This window comes from Hyperoodon ampullatus (assembly GCF_949752795.1).
Source record: "Hyperoodon ampullatus genome assembly, chromosome: 8".
NCBI lineage: Eukaryota > Metazoa > Chordata > Mammalia > Artiodactyla > Ziphiidae > Hyperoodon > Hyperoodon ampullatus.
In genome coordinates this window covers 15862529-15884565 of record NC_136921.1, presented here as the reverse complement: position 1 = coordinate 15884565, position 22037 = coordinate 15862529, and the positions used below count along the sequence as shown (strand labels likewise).

Here is a 22037-nt window from a genome sequence, read left to right as displayed (position 1 = left end):
TGTCCAGCCTCTGGAGTTGCGAGAAAGTAGATTTTAGTTGTTTAAGCCCCCCGGTCTGTGGTGTTTGTTTTAGCAGCCCTAGCAAACTAGTACAGGACATAAATGGACCATGGGGTATATTCTGGAACTTGCCTTTTTTTCATTGAGGATACACTGGGCATCTTCCTAGGTCAGTATGCGTAGGTTTACCTAATTAATTAATAATGTGATCTTTTTTTTTTTGCGGTACGCAGGCCTCTCACTGTTGTGGCCTCTCCCGTTGCAGAGCACAGGCTCCTGACGCGCAGGCTCAGCGGCCATGGCCCATGGGCCCAGCCGCTCCACGGCATGTGGGATCTTCCCAAACCGGGGCACGAACCCATGTCCCCTGCATCGGCAGGCGGACTCTCAACCACTGCGCCACCAGGGAAGCCCTAATGTGATCTTTTTAATGGCTTCATAGTATTCCATAGCATGGATGTATTGTAGAATGTATTTAATCATTTTATTGCTGGGCATTTAGGTTGTTGCAAATTTTACTAACAGGATCAGTGTGACAACAGACAGCCCTTACTAACATTTTTGTGCCTAAGTGGAAACTCATCTATAGGATAGCTCCCTGATAGTGGACTGGCTAGATCAAACCTTTTGCAAACTATCCAATTGGTATTTTGTTTTGAATGTATATATCCTAACTCCTCCGGTAAATTTCAATTCCAGCGGATGTGAGTCCTTTAGTGATTCTTTGTATCCTCCTAGTCTAGTGTAATATGACTTTCTCCTAAAAGATTCTGAATAAGAGTTTGCTACAGTTTTGCTTTCATCAGTTAGCCTTTAATTCAGGCTAAAATGCAGGGAACAAGGGGAAAGATGGTGAGCAACGTGACCCAGGCAGGCCCATCCCTGTGAGCCGCCATGGACCATGGACACCGTGTCAGGTTAGGTTTTTTTGGTCATATATTTCCTCCCTCCCTCCCTCCCTCTCTCTCTCCCTTCTTTTTTCCCTGATTGCAAATCATAATTTCATATGCCTTTTGAGTCCTTTGTGGAATGGTTTTGTTCTGCTGTTTCCCAGGAACGCACTAGTAATGAGTAACATAAAACCGAATCCAGTTCCATTAATGAAGCAGAGGCTCATGCAGGCATTTTCTGTAGAACTTAGGCAACCTTGCTGTCGTGTATCTTGCCTTTCCTCCTCCGCAGCATTTACGGGAAGCAGCAGGGGCTGTGTGGGGATAACTGATGTTGCTGTCTGCCACCGTCTACCACCTGTTCTCCTACCGTGAATCAGCAGCCCTGTGACACTGTCCAACACACATGCTGAATGTTCGCCAGCTGCCACTTCCCGTCTTCCCGGAGTGGCGTAGACACAGAGCCTCTCTCTCTCAGACTCAGGGCACTCTGGGCAGCAGGAAAGGCTATTTCCAGAGGTAGAGAGGATGATGGATGCAGACTCACCATAGCAAGACGCCCACGACCACTGGTCATCTCCGTGCCCTTGATGTTGAAACTGATTATGGATACGTGAAGAAAAGGATGGTTCTGGGATTGCAGTGTTGGTAACAAGAATTGCTTTTTGAATTTTATGATCGGTCTCTCTATTTCCCCCCAAGTCCTATCTTTTTTTTTTTTTTTTTTTTTTTTGCTTTAAAGATACGGAAAAAATAATTTCAGTTTTATTGGAAAAACCTCTTGAACAGCCATGCTCCGTGAGACACTAACAATTCTCATGCTTGTGGGTTCTGGAATAATAATAATAATGTAATGATAATTATTATTATTATAGTTAACACTGAGAATTAGCCAAGTATTTGATGTGTGTTAATCCCCATGACAGAGCCACACCAATGGGTGTCCTTATTCATCTTGCTTTACAGATGAGGAAGCTGAGACTTACAGCAGTTAAATGAGTAAGTGACAGAGCTGGGTAGGCACTGAGTCAGTCTGACACACATTGCAAACTAGTTTGGTGGACCCCCGTCTCCTAGACTCCAGAATCTCTTGGTTAGTGCTGCCAGGCCTTTCCGAGCTATCCTGCTGGTCCTCACCTGTTGACTGGCTGTAATAGCTCCAAACCTCTCATCCCTGCCTTGTTGACCCAGATGCGAACCGTATCCTGCCCACGTAGTCTCCCACCCTTCTCCAGGCCTGCCCTGGTGTCCAGGAGTGGCACTGACATGTTTCCTGAGCAGTCAGTGAAATGACAGCCACTCAGCTGATGGCTTACTGTGTGCCGCACACTGCGCCAGACGCTTATGTAGACGAGGTATAAATGAACACGTTGACTATATGAAAACAGGAAGACTGCTATATCCTTAGAATGGAGTTTTGTTAACTTCGGTTTAGAGTGGACATCCTAGTTACCCTGTTCCTGACATGCACGTCATTCTAGTAATTTCTATTTCGGTTTGAATTTGATAATTATAGCCACATTTTCCATTTAAATTTTCCATCCATAGGTTTCCTTTTTTTAAAAACTTTATTGAGGTATACTTTATATACCATAAAATTTACCCACTTTAAGTGTGTAATTCAGTGATATTTTAGTCAATTTATAGAGTTGGGCAACCATCACCACAATCCAGTTATAGAGCATTTCCCTAACTTCATAAAGATGCCTCATGCCTGTTTACAGCCACTCTGGGGGCTTCTTTTGCTCCCTCCTGCCCCCATCCTGGACTTTAAAATACTTTCTCAAGGAGGGGGGTCAGAACTTGCACTGTGGACCTTCTGGGATTTCCTTCTCTGTTAGCATGGGCTGTGGTGTCTGGCATCAGTGCTAAAAGTCTAGTTGGTTCTCTAAATCCTGGTGGCTTCAGATGCTGGCTCCCTGAGGGGGACCTCAGATATCTGCAGCCTCTCCCCTGGCGACTTCACCCAGAGCTTTTCGATATGGGGACACAGACACCTACTGTAGCCCCAGCAGGATCCCTCCCACCTCCACCCAGATTTTCCACGGGGCTCTTTCACCTTGATGGGGAGATTCTGTAGGACGAACGAGAGCTGGCATGTCCTTGGGTACTAAGGGCAGCCTTCTCTGGGTGAATGGTCAGCACAGACCTCCCCACTATACCCACCTCTGCTTGGGGAAATGGTGGTGGTGGTGGGTGAGTTTGTTTCCGTCGCTTCTCCTGACTCGTGGTTGCAACGTCGTCTTCCCACGGCCCTTCTTCAGCTTTCGGCAACACTGGAGTGGTTTGCCAGTCGTGCTGTTGAGCAGAGCGCTGGTGAGATGTAAGTGCATCTCACACCTCACCAAGTGACAGTGTGCTGTGCTTCTATGCAACCCTAGACCTCTCCTCTCTGTCCCACTTTATGTATTTGTTTGTTCGCAAAAGTTGCCAAGGAGATGTGCCTGATATGAACTGTGGACTGAGATCCTCACACCAGGAAGTGCAGAGCTATGTAGAATATAGAATCTTTGCTGTCACTGGGAGCTTTGTCCACAGCAATCCCTTCACCTTTTGTTTGGGTATTTCATACACCAGTGTTCCATGTAATATACAATCCTTAGGTTGAGAAAAATTGAGGCTCAGAGACATTAAGTAAACTGGACATGGTCACACAGCAGAGATACACACAAACTAGGTCTGTCTGCAGACTGAGGAGTAACAAGGTGCAAGGAAGAAATCTTGTACCCAACACCAGGGACATAGATTAAAATGAAGGAACAATCCTATGATGGACTATTATGCAGTTATTTAAATTCCTCTATTTAAAAATATTTAATTGAGCAACGGAGGCAGTTAGAAGCTATGGACAAAATGGAGCTTGTTACTATGCAGAGTGAAAAGTCCAGCGTGAGATGTGTAACATGCTTACTCCACAAAGCGGTGCACATTATAAGAGCACAAGCAAACAAAAAGGAGAATGGGGATAAAGTGAATGAATAAAAAAGGTACTGTTGACAATACAATATAGACTCCGTGAAGCACAACCCCCCTCTGGCACCATTCCCCTTACATTTCTAGGTCTTTCTTTGGCTTCTCCTGTGTGGGTGTATCCTCCTCTAGCCAGCCTTTTTTTTTTTTTTTTTCTTCTTTTTTTTTTTTGCGATATGCAGGCCTCTCACTGTTGTGGCCTCTCCCGTTGCGAAGCACAGGCTCTGGACGCTCAGGCTCAGTGGCCATGGCTCATGGGCCCAGCCGCTCCGCAGCAAGTGGGATCTTCCTGGACCGGGGCACGAACCCGTGTTCCCTGCATCAGCAGGCGGACTCTCAACCACTGAGCCACCAGGGAAGCCCTAGCCAGCCCTTTAAACAGAAAGGGTTCATCAGGCTCTGCCCCAAGCCCTCTTCTCTCCCCAGGTGATCTCATCCAAGCCCAAAGCTTCGTAGCCAAAACACTCTGGTAACCCACACATTGCTGTCTCCAGCTCTGTCTTCTCTGAGTGCCAATCCAGTGTCTCTGTTTGCCAAACATCTCTACTTAGATGTCCCAAAGCACCTCTAAATTAAATGCGTAATAATCCTGTCCGTAAGAGCAAGCTTGGTCCTTTCAGCATGCTCTGTCTTAGTGAATGCAATCATTTATCCACCTAGCTACGACCTGGGTGCCATCTTGGACTCCTCCCTTGCACTTATTTCCAGTAGCCAACGAGGCACCAACTCCTGTGTATCATGCCTTCTAAATCTCCTGAATGGTCCGTGTCTCCACCTCTACCACCACCACTGTAGTGCAGTCTGTCATCAACACCCACCTCGATTGTGAAAATAACCTACTCACTGGTCTTTCTGTGTTCATTTTCTATATTCCTGATTTTTCCCATGCTGCTACCAGGTTGATCTTTCCAAAACATAAATCTAATCATGCCTTAAAAAGAAAGTCTTATTGAGATATAATTCACATACCATACAATTTACCCATCTCAAGTATAAAATTCATGCTTTTTAATATACTCACAGAGTAGTGCAAACATTGCCACAATCTAATTTTAAGAATATTTCCATCACCCCAAAAAGAAACTACATATCCATTAGCAGTGACCTTCCATTACCATATATTCCCAGGCCTAGGCAAACACTAGTACTGTACTTTCTGTCTCTATGGATTTCCCTATTCTGGACATTTTCTATAAATATAATCATACAGTATGTGGTGTTTTGGGACTGGCTTCTTTTACTTAGCATAATGTTTTCAAGGTTCATCCATTTTGTAGCATGTGTCAGCCCCAGTTGAATGAAGGAATGATGGACTTGGGCCTGAGGATATCGTGGGTGAATTCTACTCTAACACCAACCAGCTGTGTGATACAGTTGTCCCTCAGTATCTTTGGGGATTGGTTCCAAGAGCCCCTCAGATATCAAAATCCGCGGATGTTCAAGTCCCTTGTATAAAATGGCGTAGAACTGTCATATAACCTATGCACATCCTCCTGTATACTTTGTCATCTCTTGATTAATTATAATACCTAATACAGTTGCTGGCACATAGCAGATTCAAGTTTTCACCTTTGGAGCTTTCTGGAATATTTTTTTGAATATTTTCCATTGGTAGTTGGTTGAATCTGTGGATGTGGGACCCATGGATACAAAGGGCTGACTCTACATCACTTCTCTCTCCCAGGCTAAGTGTTCTGATCCATAAATGACAGCTGTGAAGTGGTTGTGTTGATTCCACTGGTTACAGTATAATGGGCTTAGACTAGTACCTGGAGATGCTGATGCTAGAGAAATGGTTGTTGAATCTGAATCTGTGCAGTTTCCATGGGCACAAACCATCCTCTTTCCTGGTCTAAACTCTTACAGGGCTTTGTAACTGGCAATCTCTACTTCTCCATTAGTCAGAATCCTTCACATCCTTCCAGGTTGACCTGAAAACTCCCCTCCTTTGTGACATCTTTCCTTACTAGCTGAACCCGTAGTGATCAGTCCCACCTCTGACTTCTCACTGTCTTGTATCATTTCTTTGATAATTTCTTCTTCTCCTGTGTTCTCTGTTTCTCTTTTTCTAGAAGTCTTGTTAGTCTGATATTGGATCCATGGATTGGTCTTCTAGGTCTGTTATCTTTTCTATCATCTTTTTTTTAATCTCTTGTGTTTTGGACCTGATTTTTGGGACATGATCTTGGTTTTATTTTCCAATTCTTGTGATGAATTTTTCTGTTTGTAGTCATTTAAAATTTTTCAATATTTCTTATTTTTGTCACAATTTTCCTTACTTTCTTTAGCATCCTATTTTTATTTTATGGTGCAATTACTGATTAGAGTTTTCTTTTTTTGAGTTCTCATCTATAACTCATTTTTCTTTAAATTTGTTGGAGTCATTAAAAAAATAAAGGTCTCTATGCTGAATGGCTGGTCATACTTGCGTTCATTCAAATTAAAGTGTGAAGCAATAAAAATGTCCTGTATGTGGGCAGGACCTGTCAACTGGAGGGCTTTGGAGTTTGAGAGCATCGTGAATGCCAGAATGCAGAGATGTTTCCAGTGGGGCCGTTTGATTTGTTTTGAGAACTCTCTGATGATTAGACTGGAGAACTGGGTGGGTGTGGATGCTGTCTGGCTTCCAGGTGTTTAAAGTGAGTGCAGTGGGGGCAATGCAGCTGCTTCTTGTTCACAACTTCATTTCACTGTATTCATCATTCCTGTTGTTTCTGAGTTCTGAAACTCACCAGGGTTTAGCAGAATAGACAAGCTTTTTTTCTGGAATGTATTCCCTTCCACACAGACTCCAGGCTGTGATTTCCTGTTATTTTCATTTTAACCTGCCTTCAGCCATCCTCTGTCTTATAGACATGTGTTGAATTTTCATTAACCGCCTCCTATCTTTAATTTTCTTTACTGTTGCTGGGTTTATGTCCACTTAAATTTTCTGGCTACCATTTTAATATGAACTCAGGAGTGGGAAGGAGTTAAACATATTCAACTTTTCATCTAGAACTTTCTATACTACTTATTTAATTATTCAAATCAAGATAATTTTCTACTTATGAGACTGGATTGTTGGGGATCATGTTTATTCTTTATTTCATGAAGTCTAGCTCAATTTCTTCTATGTGGGTGCTCAATTGATGTTTCTCAATTGAGCTTTAACATTTAAGGTCCACCACTTTACTTCCTGTTTCACGTTTTTATCTGTCCTCACAAGTGCAATTTCTCCTAAGATGGACTCACATCTGGAGAACTATTTGCATCTCCATTTTATGGCCTTTTCTATTTTCTGTCTTGACTATGCACTTCTGCAGGATTTGAAAGAGATGAGAAAATATGGTGAGTACCCTAGGTGGAGAGATTCATATTCTATAACTCGTCTTCAAAGTGATAGTCCTCTTGGCTTACTTTCCTTCCAGGGAAAAGCATAACCTGGGCATTTTATCCCTTATCTCTTGCTTGTTTTGGCTCACTAGGAAGAGTAAGTTATTTCCTCTTGTAAGTGCCAGAGTTCTCTGAGTTGGGGGGCGCCTTTCCCTCTTTCCCCACAGCTCTGAACACGTGGGTGTGCACACTTCCATGCCCCCACCCCACATACCCTAGTATACGCAGGACATTTTTCCCCTCAAAAGAAAACCAAATTGGTACTCTCATCTTATCCAAGTAAAAATCATCAAGTGGAGCAGCATGACATAGTCCTTAAATCCCATAGCTCATATTTTTGGCAAATAGCTGTGTCCTGTAACTGTCATTCCCATAATGTCCAGCTTACTCATCATCGAATGCATGACATTTTCTTGGTCTTGGAATGTTCTATCTCAATTAATATTGGAGGAAAAAAAGTCATCCTTCTACATTGTACATGGAAAAAAAGTACATCATGGGGGTTTCCCTGGTGGTGCAATGGATAAGAATCTGCCTGCCAGTGCAGGGGACATGAGTTCAAGCCCTGGTCCGGGAAGATCCCACATGCCATGGAGCAACTAAGTCCACAAGCCACAATTACTGAGCTATGCACCGCAACTACTGAGCCCGTGTGCTGCAACTACTGAAGCCCACGCGCCTAGAGCCCCTGCTCTGCAGCAAGAGAAGCCACTGCAATGAGGAGCCCGCGCACTACAATGAAGACCGAATGCAGCCAAAAAAAAAAAATATATATATATATATATATAAATCATGGAGGCTTTTCTCATCGAACTATAGAAGAGAAATTGGTGCACTGCTGGGGTCTCCCAGGGGAGATGACTGGTCCAGCTCAGGAGGAAATCTGGAAGATTCATGTATTGTGTACTTGGAAAAATTCATTAGGATGTTTTTTCTTTTTGTGCTTCAGTAATTAATAAAACCACCCCAATTAATTCACAACATGTATTCAACACAGAATAAAATTTTATTTGCACAAAATAAAATTTAACAAATCCATAATCCAACCCATTTAGAATTAGACAATATAAGAAAGAACATTGATTTTTGGGGACTAAGAAAGACATGACTTTGAATAGTAACTCAGCACCATCTTGCGTTCTATCTTTCTATCTATTTACTATTGTGGTAAAATATATATTAAATTTACCATTTTGACCATTTTTAAGTGTGCAATTCACACATTCACAATGTTGTGCAACTATTACCACCTTCCATTTACAGAAGTTTTTCATTATCCCAAACTGAAACTGTGCCCATTTATACTAATTCCCCATTTCTCCCTCCTCCCCTCCTAGTAAACATTGTTCAAGTTTTTGTCTCTATGTATTGAATTTGCCTATTCTAGGTACCTCATTTAAATAGACGAATTTACAAATTAGTAAATTACAAATATTGTAACAATACAATATTTGTCTTTTTGTGTTTATCTCTTTTCACTCAGTGTAGTGCTTTCAAGGTTCATCCATGTTGTAACGTGTCAGAATTTCATTCCTTTAGAAAGCTGGATCCACTGTACGCATAGACCACATTTTGTTTATTCATTCATCTGTTTATGGGTATTTGGGTTGTTCCCACCTTTTGTTTATGGTGACTAATGCTGCTTTGAATATTGGTGTAGAAATATCTGAGTTCCTGCTTTCATTTCTTTGGGGGTGTACCCCCAGAAGTAGCATTGTGGGACCATAGGGTAATTCTATGCTTAAGGCTTTAAGGAATCATCACAGATTTCCACAACATCAGCATCATTTTACAAATGACGCAAATGAGGCTTGGAGAGGTTACCTTACTAGCCCAAGGTCACATAGCTGGCCTCTAAAGAGAGTTATTAATTTAGATAAATAAGTGTGTAATATGTATAGAGCTTGCCATAAATAGGCTGTCCATAAATGTATATTCTCTTGCCTTCTCCTTAGAGTTTACATTTACTTAAGACTCCACAGTCTTTCGTTTTCTTTACAGATCTCACAGAAACAAACAAACTCCTGCATCTTGGCTAAAGTGATTCGAGAAGCTTCTCATGTTTCAGAAGTGCCAGCTCCTTTCAAGCAACTCATGTGCTAATTACAAACCACCCATCTGTGTCCCTAGCCTTTTCTCAGACTTTGGTGACTGTAGTTAATTTGTAGTTTGTGTTTCTTGAGAGTAATAGAATTGCTTTATAAATTATTTCAATGTCGAATTTTCAGAAATGCAGATTGATCTGCCCCTTTCCCCTGTCTAGTCCCAAACACAAAGGTTGGAAGTAGTGAGCTCACTCTGTGTGTAGGGAGGCTGAACATGAAGCAAAGAGTAGGGTGTGTGGAGTTGAATTTGGAGGCCCTGTTGACCTTTCTTTGTCACAGGCTCTGCCTCTTGGTGTCTACCTTTAGACTTAGTCTTCTGGGTGACAAGTGACCTTCCTTCTCTGTCCTCACTCTTTAATACCTGCCTGTAGGTTGTCTATCGGACATTTAAGTTGGTATGATTGGAAATCAAGCTGTACTTCTCCCAGGATGATTTACATCTAAAGCCTGAGTTCTGATAGTGAAATAAAAGCATATTATAGAACTCCCAACAGGCTGGTTGGTGGGTGCTGAATTTTGGAAACGGGCTGAGATGGCCTTCCATGATGACAAGGAAAGCGTGCCTCGTAAGAGAGCAGCTTGGGATATGAAACACTGACATTACCTGCAGTATTTCCTGACTTAAGGACTAGAATTCGGTGAAGCTGCTAAGTAGAAGAACAGTTTGGGAGAAGTCAAAACCTCAAGCACCCTCAGTTCTCTCCTTTTTGGGCCAGGAGGAAATTGATTATTTTCCTGAAAGAGTGAGATCACCAATCTAAAACACTCCCAGTCATGGAGGAGTTTGGGACGTCAGGAAGGTGAGGAGAGGAGGAGTTTTATAGCTTTGGGGGTGGAGAGGAGAGCAGTAAACAGAAGCAGCATTTCACACGCGCTGAGACACAGGAAGACCGCTTCAGGAGGTGTAGTTCCGAGTCTGTCAACAAGATGGTGCAGGAACTCCGCTCTCAGCCTCTCCTCTGAGGCATGATCCGTAGCCTCAGCCAGACTCCTGGTAGATTGATAAAATGGTTAGAAGGCACGATGAAGCCTTCACTGTGGCGAAGATACCTTTCGACGTTTTAAGCATTCAGAATGAATATTCAATTAGAAATGGATCGAGTTCCTAATAAAGTAAATGAAATTACGAATGTGTACAAGAGCTCCTTGTACAGTGCCTGCCTATATGAGGGATCAATGTCAGGGAGAAGCAAAAGGAGACATCGGCAAGAGGCTGGGTGGGGTGATGCAAAGCAGCTCACATTCCCAGAGCATCTTGAAGTCTAACTGGGGATTCGTTCCTTTGTCACACTGGGCATTTACTGCAGACAGCACTACTCTGGGTGCTGTGCAGACAGCAATGAAAAAAATCCCCAGCCTGTTGAGAGCTTGCATCCTATTGGGAGGATTAGACAAGTTAGACAAGAAAAATATGATGATATGCATTATGGGAAAAGTATTAAAACTGACGAGGGGAGGTGGAGGGCTACAATTTTAAATCATGTGACCTCTCTGAGACGGTGACATTTCGATAAGACCTGAAAGGTTGATGGGGCAAGCCGTGGGGATTTTAGGGGAAGAGCATTCTAGGCAGAGGGCACAGCAAAGGCAAAGGTCCTGAAGTGGGAATGTGTTAGGCTGGCCAGTGTGGTTGCAGAGGGTAGGAGGAAAAGCAGTAGGATACGAGTCAGAGAGATACCGCTGGGGGTAGATAGGGGATTTTGTAGCAGATGGATCATGTGAAAACATGTAAGAATTATACGAACTTTGGCTTTTATCTTGGCATGGACAGGAGCCATTGAAGATTCTGAATATAGAAGTGACATGATCCGATTCATATTTTAAAAGGATCACCCTGGCTCCCAAATTGAGAAGGGGACAGAGGTAGGAGCAGGGAGACCAGTTAGGAGACGAGTGTGATGCTCTAGGTCGAGACATGATGGTGGCTTGGGCCAGGGTGATAATTGATTTTGGATATATTTTGAGTCAGTAGGATTTGATGGTAGATTGAAGGAGTGTTTTTTTTGTTTTTGTGGTACACAGGCCTCTCACTCTTGTGGCCTCTCCCGCTGCGGAGCACAGGCTCCGGATGCGCAGGCTCAGTGGCCATGGCTCATGGGCCCAGCCGCTCCACGGAATGTGGGATCCTCCCGGACCGGGGCACGAACCCACGTCCCCTGCATCGGCAGGCGGACTCTCAACCACTGCGCCACCAGGGAAGCCCTTGAAGGAGTGTTTGAGAGAAAGAGAGGACTCAGAGATGACTGTGAGGTTATTTTCCTGAGCAACTGAGCAGATGAAATTTCCATGAACTGAGGTTAGTTGGAGGAGCAGGTTTTTGGGGGAAAGATCAGGAGCTCACTTTTGGATGTGCTGAGTTTGAGATGCCCCGGAGACATCCACGTGGAGATGTTTAACATCCACGAACCTGGAATTCAGAGGGGAGTCTGGACTGAGATGCAAAATCAGGTCTCGGTAGGTCTGAAGATATATAAAGGTATAAACTGAAGTGAGAATGGTGGAGTGATGAAGTCCAAGGACCGAGCCTGGCACACACTAATGTTTAGAAGGTTGGAGGAAACCCAAAAAGTGTGATGTCCTCGAAGCCAAGTAGGAGAAAAGGCAAGAGGAAGGAGAGCTCAGCTGTGTCAGATGCCGCTGCTGGGCCAGCACACAAGTCACCCTCAAGCAGGGAGGCTTTCTCGGCCTCAGCGCTGCTGATATTTGGGGCTGAAAGTCGTTTGCTGTGGGGCTGTCCTGTGCATTGTAGGATGTTTCACAGTGCCCTGGCCTCTCCCCACTAGTTGCCAGTAGCACCTCCCTCCTGGCCATGACCATCAAAAATATGTCCGTTGGGGTGCATGTGTCTTTTTGAATTAGAGTTTTCTCATAGAAGCACTATTTACAATAGCCATGACATGAAAGCAATCTAAATGTCCGTCGACAGATGAATGGATAAAGAAGATGTGGTACATATATATAGTGGAATACTACTCAGCCATAAGAAGAATGAAATAATGCCATTTGCAGCAACATGGATGGACCTACACATTTTCATAATAAATGAAGTAAGTCAGACAAAGACAAATATCATATGATATCACTTATATGTGGAAACTAAAATATGATACTAATGAACTTATTTACAAAACAGAAACAGACTCACAGACATAGAAAACAAACTTATGGTTATCAAAGGGGAAAGGTGGGGGGAAGGATAAATTAGGAGTTTGGGATTAACAGTTACACACTAGTATATATAAAGTAGATAACCAACAAGGACCTACTGTATAGCACAGGGAACTGTTATCACCATCGTGTAATAACCTATAATGGAAGAGAATATGAAAAAGACTACATATATGTATAACTGAATCACTTTGCTGTACACTAGAAACTAACACAACACTGTAAATTAACTATACTTCAATTAAAAAAATGAATCCAGACATTGTCACAAGTCCCCTGAGACAAAAAGTCACCCCCTCCCCCACCCCCCCAGTTGAGAACCATTGTTTCAACTCAAGGTCTGAAGAACTAACATTCAGGGAAAGGAAGACCTCCTGTAACCGAAGGGGGAGGACGCTTCTGGGGAAGCTGGCAATTTTTTTTTTAGTTTTTAAAAAATATTTATTTTTATTTATTTGGTTGTGCTGGGTCTTAGTTGCGGCAGGCGGGCTCCTTAGTTGTGGCATGCAAACTCTTTGTTGCGGTATGCATGTAGGATCTAGTTCCCTGACCAGGGATTGAAGCCGGGCCCCCTGCCTTGGGAACGTGGAGTCTTATCCACTGCGCCACCAGGGAAGTCCCAAAGCTGGCAAATTTGAATTTGACTTTAAAGGTTGGGTAGAATATTGACAGAGAGTAACTGGGACACAGTGGTCGAGGGCATCTCAGCCAAGGGACCGTTCCTGAGGCTTGATAACCGTCTCTGTATGGAGATCAACATCTCCTTTTGGAGTCATGGAAACAGTCCTATCATTTTCACCATCTCTTGCTTTCGGCACAAGCATGGTTTCCATGACATCTTTCTTCCTCACAAAGGAAGACTGGAGGTTAAAGGATTTTTTTTTCTCTAAAATATGATTTAGGGAGATTTAGTCACGGCAATACATGTTATACCATTTACAAACTGTGATTAAAAAAGAAAAACTAGGGCTTCCCTGGTGGCGCAGTGGTTGAGAGTCCGCCTGCCGATGCAGGGGACACGGGTTCGTGCCCCAATCCGGGAAGATCCCACATGCCGCGGAGCGGCTGGGCCCGTGAGCCATGGCTGCTGAGCCTGCGCGTCCGGAGCCTGTGCTCCGCAACGGGAGAGGCCACAACAGTGAGAGGCCCGCGTACCGCAAAAAAAAAAAGAAAAGAAAAACTACTCTCCCACCCTCTTCACCTCTGCTGCCTCCCCACTCCTGGCATCTTTCCTAAGTGATAAAAGAGAAACTTGTCTTTCCCCCAGTTTCCAAGTACCGGGTCAGATTGTTTTTCCCCTTTGGAATACATGAGTAATTTATTGCTTTGCTTAAATCTGACTCAAAATTTCTCTGCCCCTACAACACACACACACACACACACACACACACACACACACACACACACACTGAACTGAAATAAAACAATCTTTTTTAATTTTTTTAAGCAAAAAATCCATGGGTACATTAGGACTTTTACTGGGCACCTGTCAGAGTGATTATTTTTCCATGATTTTTTTGCTGGACTGTCATATTTTAGCCACTATGTTTCAAGGACAAACTCAAGTCGCATTTACAAGACTCTCAACAGGTAAAGTCTTCAGCGAGAGAAGGGGTAAGATGGATTCCACTTTGAGAGCAGGGAGGTTCAGATACAGCTCAAGGTAAAGACCAATTTAAGTGGAAAGCATTAGTGCTTTGGCAGGAGGGACTTTTTGCAGCAGAGGAGCAGGAAAACCCCTGGATAAGTAGAAGGAATGGGCTACTGGCATCACATTATCTTCTTGGAACTTGCTGGACAACTTCCTGATGGTGAGTTCCAAGAACAACCAATAATGTGGAGATGACGTTCTGATGCAGGCTCTGTAAAGCTGGGCAAGGAAATGGCCTGTTCCAGCAGTTCAAAGTTGGTTACCCATCACAATCATCAGGAATGCTTAAAACAATGGGGGCCACCCCTGGAGTCCTGGGTTGGTCTATGTGGGGTAAGCTCACAGCACCTGTAATTTATCAATGTTCTCCAGGTGATTCTGACCAGCACTTGACTCCACATTGACATTTGGCAATTATTTGCCCAACTTTAAGAGAAATGAAGGCAGGTCGTACACAGGAAGGGGTTCCATAACTTTGTGACTCTGATTTCTCTATTTTTTAAAAAGTCAACCAATTGGTATCTAAATGAAGATGGTAAGATCATAGCAGATATATAGCTGAGAAAAATGATTTTTTGACTTTTTGTTTTAGGGAGATTCCTGTTGAGCATCTGGCAAACTTTTTCATTCCCCCCCCCCTTTTTTTTCTTTTTGTTTTTTGTGGTATGCGAGCCTCTCACTGTTGTGGCCTCTCCCGTTGCGGAGCGCAGGCTCAGCGGCCATGGCTCACAGGCCCAGCCGCTCCACGGCATGTGGGATCTTCCCGGACCGGGGCACGAACCCATGTCCCCTGCATCAGCAGGCGGACTCTCAACCACTGCGCCACCAGGGAAGCCCTCATTCCTCGTTTAAAAAAAATATTCTTCCACTTCCTCTTGATCATGAACCCTATCATCTAGCACTATTGTACTTTGGTCCATGATGCCCTGTCAAATGAGGCTGGTGCCTAGATCAGGTCAAGGCAATGAGACTCTGCTGGCCAAGCTAGTTTATACATGCTGATGTGCATCTGTCAATCACCTGAAGTGACTAACTTCATGCCTTCTCTCTTTTGTGGTCTATCAGCCTCAAAAAATGCCCATCCCTCATGTTGTCCACTTCAGAGTATCTTTGGCAATCTTGGCTGTATAACTCCATTCATCAGGGACGGGAAAAGCCAAGAGTTTCCTAATGATGGCCACTGTCACTCCACCCCTTTTTCATTAATAATGATGCAAAGTTTGTAAATCCCACTCAGCTTGCAGGGTATTACTTCACTGTTTTGTGTCTGCCATCCCTATTTTTATGGTCACATCCCAGAACCAAACCAAGAGATCTTTCTCCACGAGCAGTGGAAAGAACATGACTGATGGAAGACCAAGACTAAGATTCAAAGATCTTAGTTACTCTGGAACCATAAACATACAATGACATGAAATGTTTAAAGAATGTCTCCTCTGTAGGATCTTAAAGGCTCCCTGCAAAGTGCTAACTAGCCTTGATCAAAGAGTTGTCTTCTAAGCTTGAAGGTAGAAATCTGTACGTGTGCCCAGCTGATCTGTGGTTTTCCATCATCAGTAAGGGCCCCTTCTTCTTTCCCTGGCTGGAGTGATGACTGCAAAATGGCTCATTCTCTGTGAAGAAAGATGGTTCACTTACAAGGCCTTTTCAGAAATTAAACATAATGTTAATATTGTTTCTGTCAGTACTCATCAGCAACTAGACACTCCACCAAGCCTAATCTCATTTAATTTTTATAACAACCATGAGGGAGTTATTAACATTATTGCCATTTTACAGATAAGTAAGACTGAGTCTCAGAAAGGTTAAGAAACTTGCACAAGGCTGGTAAGGGGAAGACCTAGACATCAAACCAGGTCTGCTTGACTCTTGACTTCATGTTTTTTGAATGTCTTTGCCATACTTTGTGGGCTTTGGACATAATCCCTGCACAGTAAAGGTACAGAGGCAGTTGGCCAACACAGTTCCCTGCATGTCTTACCAAGAGCACCACCTGTACGTGAAGGCTGCTGGCCTCACCACAGCTGCTGTTGGGGTGGTGGTAGAGGGAGAACACAAGAGGGTAGAATCTGTGATTCCTCCTTCTTTACTGCATTGTTCATATACCCGCAGAAAGGATCTATCAAAGAATAAATGACCAGTCTCCCTGCTCATCATCTAGTCACCACAGGAAATCAAGTTAAAGATGAAATCCTGCATACACCAATATTATCAGTTATCGCCATCAAGGGCTTTAGCCCATTAGGTAACATCAAACCCCTGCCATGTCACTGATTTTTTTAACTTATCGGCTGAAGAAGAGGAGACCAGCCCCAAGATTCTCTGTTGTCCTAATTGCCAATCAAGTTGCTCTCAGATGGCATGCTCTGTATATTCTGGTAACTTCATACTGTTACCAGAAACTTCATGATCACCTAGGAAACTTCTAATCATCTTTAAAGGATGTTATTTTCCTGGAAGTGTTATCTCCACTAATGAGCCCTGAGGGCATGGTGACCTTGTCTTTCTCCTTCAAAACGCCATCTCCATCCTTCGTTGTCTGTTATTTATATTGCCACAAGGGCTGTCTTCAACTGTTTCACTAAAATATCTTCTTGAATTTAAACAATTTTTTTTCACTTCTCTCAGAGAAGCAGCAATGTCTCAGGCTCAAGAAGGTGCATTTCAGTGTCACCGGACGTCTGCAATGTGGGCTCTCCCCAGGGGTCTATTCTCACAGCGAGGTGTACTCAGGCCAACATCACACTGGCTGCATCCAAGGTCAGTGAGGTCCAGGTGGATGCAGGCCCCCTGGGAGTGGGTGTAAACAAGATGAAGAGAGCTGGTTTCTGTTCCTAGGGAATTTACAATCTAATAAGAAAAGGGAAAGAGAGGTATACAAATAAACACAAAACAAGGAGGAATATAATGGATGTCTTAAGAAGGCTTTTCACCAAAGTGCTATAGAAATCCAGAGGATGAAATGGTCCTTTCATAGAAGGACCCACGCATTGGGTTCTTCAGGTGCATTGCAGGGATCCATGCTTTCTCTAGCACGATGCTAAGTACACTACTTACCCTCAACTCAGCCTGATTCTAATTCTTTCCTACCGGTGATCATATGTTGAAAAACCAAAGCTGTTTCACTTGACCATAGGTGTTTATCAGTATTGCTTACCCTTCGTTCAGCTCCTTTCTTCTCTGCATTTGGCCTGGTGCCCCTGAAGTTCACCCTCATGTCCGGGTCAGGGTGGCAACATGCCCTCACCAGGTGGGAACAAGTTATTGAGTGGCTTTTTCTGAAGGATCTAGAAGAATGGGTCCCCAGTTCACCCCGGATTCTGATGGTGGTGCCTGGATATGACCCCCACGTACCTTGAATGGAGACTTGATGATTCTCCGGCAAGTTTTTAAATCATCAGCTGATTTCTAAACCTGGAAAGAAGACACGACTCTTCTGTGTAGGTTATGTCCTGTAATGAGGCTGGGGAGTCTTTTCCCCCCATCATCCTGTCTCCATCCTTCTTTAAGTCATTAAGAACTTCTCTCAGCTGGCTTCCATGCTCCTTCCTATATTGTTTTCCTCCCCCTTCTCTGCGTTCTTGGGAATTCCGGTATTTGGAGGATTTTAGGACTATCTGAGGCAGTGATGATGAAACAGAGCAGGACCCTATAGTCCTCTCCCCCAACCCCCCACCCCCCATCCTCCACCTGCCTTTTGTCTGTGGAAAAACTTTAACCAAAGAATAAGTTTAATTAGAGAAGTGAGAAAATGCAGAAACAAAGGAAAACAGTCAAAGGAGACCAAATAATAATAGTTTAGTCATTAAGCATAGTCAAGGACCTTTAGTTCCTTCTCAAAGGCTATAGGTAATATTCTGAGCCGTATCCTGTGAGCTATCTTGTAGATACTGAAATCCCCATCAGGTGGAAGAAGTTAACTACATGATGACCAGACTGTAGCCATGACATAAGCTGCCACAAGTCCAAGAATTGGCCTCAAGAAAATGGGACAAACCAACCCTGGAACCGAAGATTAATTGTACTTAAAACAATCAAGATGACGCTAGTCAGACCACAGATGATCAATTTCAAGATGACGCTAGTCAGACCACAGATGATCAATTTCAAGACGACTGTCAGAGCTGACCGTGTTGTTTCTGCATGCAGACCCCTCCCTCTGCCTGTAAAAGCTCTTCCCCACTGGTTGTCACTGGGAGGGGAGCAGTTGGCCTTTGGACAGGAGTCTGCCCTCCAACTCCAACTCTGGGGTTGCTGGCATCCAAAATAAAGCAAACTTTCCTTTCCACCAATCTTGCCTCTTTAATGGCTTTTGACTGGCGAGCAGCCAGACTCCCACTTTTGGTAACAATGAATCCTTGGACGTTAAAATATAGTCCAGGGCTGTTTCCACCCAGAAGGCCCTTTGAGTCCATGGTACTTTGAAAGTCTCTCCTGTCACCTTCCTCCCTGAGGGTGTGGCAAAGTGGCCCAACACTCCCCTCCCCCCTCTTTTTTTTAAAGTAAGCTATCATTTTTTAACAGCTCCATTGATACACAAAAAATTGCACAGATTGAATGTATGCAATTTGATGAGTTTGGATATATGCTTACAAAAGTATAAAACTCACTTCATAAAGGTAAATATAAAGTCAGGTACAGAATATGGTACTAGTGTAATAGTTGTATGTTAATCGCTCTTAATTTTACTGTAAAAGTTAAAAGATAAAGGAATTAAGCATGTCTATAACTTCAAAAATTGGTTAATGGATAGACAATATAAAAAGATGTAAATTAAGACATCGATTTTCCTCCCCCTTTGTTATTCAGGTCTGCCAAGCCTGTGTTCATAGAATGAGGACACACTCTTGCTGGATGAAAAGAACCTTTTCTCAGCTTTGTCTGCAGGACTGGTCCGCTTTCTTCTTCTATTAAGTAGCCTACAAATAAAAGAAAAAAAGATTCATAAGGGGAGGATGAGAAAACAAAACAAATGAAAGAAAACAAGACAATACAAGACGAGTCTACGATCATTTCTTGACATAGCATGTTTTTCTTTCTGGTCCTGTGGCTCAAACATTAATTTAAGGGATTTTTTAAAAAGACTTAAATCTCTTTGTTGTAAGATTAAAGAGAATTTCCCATATAAAATAAAATTAAAAACTCAGATTAAAGAAAGCAACATTGCTAGCCAGCTTTCTCTCATTGGCTACACCATCGACACCTTTGAACCCCAGGATCTCAGATGGAACAACTTCTGAAAACTCTCATATTTTCAAGTCCTGTTTCTTCAGGGGGGCTAAAGGCTGTGTGGAATCCAGAGGCCACCTGTTTGGCCAGTGGGGGCCACTTCGAACTCTTGCACTGGGTATAATCGCTTTGATTTTCACATCTGATCTGGCAGAACTGAGGCCAGCCCGTGTCTCACACAAACAACTTCCCTTAGCAACAGATCAACTGCTCCTGCTCTTGCTTTTTTTTCTAATCCTCAAAGGTAGACTCACCTGTTTGGAAACCTAACATCTGTGCTCCGAAGTTCAGGAGGGCCTAGGCGTCCTGAAGACACGATGGGATGACCTTCAAGGGAAATCAGGCTGTATTTTGACTAAAATGAAGATTTTTCAGATTTGGAAACCTTGTTTATCCACTGGGGCTCCAATTTAAAAAATGGGACAGTCAGTAGACATCTTCTGATCTCAAGAAGGACATATTGTAAGTTCTGGGTCACTCACCTTCCCATGGCGTCCTCAGTTTTCCCAGAACCTTTGTTGCTCTTAGCAAGCCTTCACGAAAACCACTTCCTCTGAATGTCTGCCCCCTGTCCCCTGCTTGTTACAGTCTTCCCAGCTGCCCTCTTACAATACTCCCACCATTATTCATTGTCCCCACCGATCACCCCTCCCTCTACCTGCTCCCTTCATAACTTGACCTTGCCCACTGTCCTCTTAAAGGGGAAGAGCAGAGGTGGAGAAATACTCATCTCAGTCATGCTTTTATGGGACTCTTAGTAGCTCTGAATTCTTCATTCAAGGGGGACATCAGCTTTGATTGCCCCTCGCTCAGCAAAATGCTTCAGAAAGCAGCCTTTTCACAGAGCCCTGGCCACCATACATCACAGCCTGAGGACCACTTCCCTGTGGCCAGAGCAAGGTCCCTCCACACACAGCTCTGACTTTCTCGTTGAAGCTAATCTGGGCCTCTGACTCTCTGCAACCTTGAACTTTCATCGTTATCTTCTTTGGCTGACCATCTGCAGCTCAGTCATCTGAATGTGGATGTGCATAAAGGTTCTGCTCGTTACCACGCCATATCCATTTGTCCCACACAGGAGCAGTGACGGTGGCACTAAGGATAAGAGTGTGAGCTTTGGGTTCAACATGCCTGAAGGGAATCACAGAGAACTAGCTGTGTGACCTTGAGCAAGTTAATGAATGACTCTGTGCTGGCCTCTATCTCTGCAAAAGGAAGTAAGTAACAGAACCTACTGATATAGTATTAAAAGGATTATGTGAGATTGTACATATGAAGACCTTAACATAGTTTGTGGCATACAGTAAGTGGTCAAAAAATATTAGCTAGTAGTCAGAATAGAAGTCGAGTGAGATTGAATTACATTTATAAAAATCATCTGAGTCTGCAAGCTCCCAGTCCATCTAAGAGAGGCACACCATCATCATGATCCAAGTATCCTTCTTCCTGTACCAAGTAAGAACACGTCAGGGCCCATAACTCAGTCTTTCCTTCCTCCATCAGTTGAGGTAGACATGTGAATGCCTTTCTTGTCCTCCAGGTGCCAATGGTAGGATAGATAGTATATTGTACACCAGGACTTCTCAAATGTTACTATGCACAAGAATCGCCTGGGAATCTTAGAAAAATATAGATTATGGTCAGGTAGCTCTGGGGCGAGGACCTGAGATTCTGAATTTCTCTTATTCATAAGTTTCAAAGTGATATTGCTTCTTCTGGTCTGGGGACCACATTTTGAGTAGCGAGTACCTATACGATAATCCAATCAGCAGGAGGGAGCTTATTCTGGATAAATATTGGTTGGAAAAGGGATGCAAGGAGATCAGCTGTTCTGGCTTGGCACAGTGTTTCAGGCTTCTGCATGTTCACACTCTAGAAATGGCGTGATGGACTATTGCCAAAAAGGTCCTGGAATGGCCATTAAGTCATTCCTGTGGCCAAGGTCATCTTGTTTTCATCTCAGTGTCTCTTTCTCTCTCTCTATAAAAAAAAAATTAACAAGGGAGTCATAGTAAACATTTAAAACGGGACACAAATATGCATTTTTGAAAGCAAAGGCACATTAAATACAGGTAAAATATATTTCCGAAAAATGATTCAGATACACACTTCTAAAGTCACAGATTTTTTCAGCATTTCTAAGTTTTAGGAAAAATGATATAAAGTTCTTTTGACTCTGGGGGCCAACTTTCCTCATTATTCCCCATTCTGTGTATATATGAATCACACATTCATACCGATATTCTAATTTAGCTGATATTACAACTTTCTAGGGATTATAATTCTTCACTGTTACTATAAGAGAGATTTGAGGGAGGTGGACAAGGTGAGGATGGGAAGGAGGCCCTTCCTGGTGGGCAGAAGCAAGCCACAGCTGGAGAAAGGGTCAAGACTTTCTTATTTCATAGTGAGTATCATTAGCCTAAGGGTTTTCCAGAACATACTAGCAGATCTGATGTTTCTTGTTCTGTGTCTCCTCACAGCTCTTTGAGGTTTAATTTTGATCAATCAGGATGCCTCAGAGCACCACCTTTGTATTCTAGGTTAAAGCTGCTACAGGGAGAAGACACCTAGGCATTCCCTTCTAGATTTTTGTGGTATCTGTGATTTGCAGAGGAGTCAAGCTCATCATTCTTTGATGGCACTTTT

General features: G+C 43.3%; 1 long non-coding RNA gene across 1 annotated transcript; it reads left to right on the top strand.

Annotated features, from left to right (window-relative positions):
• The first annotated feature begins 1513 nt into the window (after positions 1-1513).
• Positions 1514-19122, top strand: LOC307056935. Its single transcript, XR_013811033.1, has 3 exons — positions 1514-1538; positions 16788-16919; positions 18969-19122. It is a non-coding gene; the product is annotated as an uncharacterized lncRNA (long non-coding RNA).
• The last annotated feature ends 2915 nt before the right edge of the window (positions 19123-22037 follow it).